Genomic DNA, 2,059 nt, shown 5'->3' with positions numbered 1-2,059 from the left:
TGTACTACTATTGCCGAGATCTTCGATTCTCATTTAGGTTTTGTCGGCTAAAAGTCGCTCGATCTCTATTTCGACTTTTTAGCTGTCTACCGCTGTATCCGAAACTTAGAAAAATCATAACTTCCCTCATATGAAGTCAGATTTAGACATGCTTTTTATGTACGTTTACGATTTGATGATATCTATGACTTTCATTTAGATACCTAAGGCTAAAATGTATTTTATTCAAATTTCGTGTTTTATGCATAACAATGTTTTACAAGTTTTCTTGCGGATCTTCGATTGGTCATAACTTCTTCGTTATGACTCAGATTTTAGTGCTCTTTATATTTTTTGAAAACCTTGTTATGATATCTACCACTTAGTACATTCACATTGAGATTTTTGAACATTTCATTTTGTCGCTATTTTTATTATCATCTCAAAATAGGTTACAATACTTGACTTTATGGCATTACATTGACTTGAAATATCGGGTTGTTACATCATCCCCCTATTAGAGGGAATTTTGTCCCGAAATTATTTACAAAGTAAACGTCTATGGACTAGGGAAGAGATGCAGGTAATTTTGTTTCATATGGTCTTCTCGCTCCTAAGTGAATTCAGGTCCCCGCTTAGCATTGCATCGAACCTTCACTATTAGTATGCGACTCTTCTTTGTTCGTTTGATTTCCCTATCCATAATCTCAACGGGTTCTTCCAAGAAGTTAACATTTACATTCAATTCGATCTCCTAGAGTGGAATTATGAGAGTTTCATCAGATAGACACTTTTTCAGATTAGACACGTGAAACACAGGATGTACGTTGTTAAGTTCGAGTGGTAGTTGGAGTCTATAAGCTACTAGACCAATCCTCAGAGTAACTTCGAAGGGTCCAACGTATGTTGGATTTAGCTTTCCACGCTTCCCAAAGAATATCATGCCCTTCTAGGGTGAGACCTTTAGTAGGACACGGTCACCAACCTGAAATTCCAAGGGTTTTTGTCTCTTGTCGTCATAGCTCTTTTGCCTGTCTCGTGAGGCTTTCAATCATTCACTGATTTGAATGATCTTCTCAGTCGTCTCTCTAATGATTTCGGGACCAGTGAGAGTGCTATCAGGGACTAGGCCTCTTGCCAACTGCGTGTTTCCTACTTGCGACCAACACAGAGGTGATCTGCACTTGCGGCCGTAGAGGGCTTCAAATGGAGCAGTCTTGATGCTAGTTTGATAATTGTTATTATCAGGGACTAGGCCTCTTGCCAACTGTGTGTTACCTTCTTCCGCCCAGCACAAAGGTGATCTGCACTTGCGGCCGTAGAGGGCTTCAAATGGAGCAGTCTTGATGCTAGTTTGATAACTGTTATTATACGAGAAGTTGACTAACGGTAAGTGGCTGTCCCATGCTTTACCAAAGTCTATTACACAAGCCCGTAACATGTCTTCTAAAATTTGGATAGTTCACTGACTCTATCCGTTAGTTTGTGGGTGATAGGTTGTACTCATATCTAGCCTAGTTCCCAAGGCTTTCTGTAGTGATTTCTAGAATTGTGAAGTGAATCAGGTGTCTCTATCCAAGATAATAGATATCGGCACTCCATGAAGTCTCACGAATTCCCGGATGTAAGTCCTAGTTAGTCTTTCCATCTTATCAATCTCCTTGATTGGCAAGAAGTGGGCAGACTTGGCTGACCTGTCGACGATCACCCAAATGGTATCATGACCACCTTGTGTCTTGGGTAGTTTGGTTATGAAATCCATGGTAATTTGCTCCCACTTCCACTCAGGTATTTCGGGCTGTTGGAGTAGACCTGAGGGTTTTTGATGCTCTACCTTGATCTTGGCACAAGTTAAGCACTTGCCAACATAGGTAGCAATCTCTGCTTTCATGTTTGGCCACCAATAAAGTTGTTTGAGATCTAGATACTGATGGGTTTTGAGCATTCTAACACTTCCTAAGTGTACATGCAACCCTAATAAACCTTGGATCTATGTTTTTCTAAATACATGCAAAATTTGGTTTCCAAGGTTCATAATCCTATCTAGCATACATGGGAACTTTAATCCTAAAAAGGATAG

This window comes from Lactuca sativa, chromosome 5 (assembly GCF_002870075.4).
Source record: "Lactuca sativa cultivar Salinas chromosome 5, Lsat_Salinas_v11, whole genome shotgun sequence".
In the NCBI taxonomy this organism is placed as follows: Eukaryota; Viridiplantae; Streptophyta; class Magnoliopsida; order Asterales; family Asteraceae; genus Lactuca; species Lactuca sativa.
The sequence above is the reverse complement of the archived record's forward strand: the minus strand, read 5'-3'. Positions refer to the sequence as shown.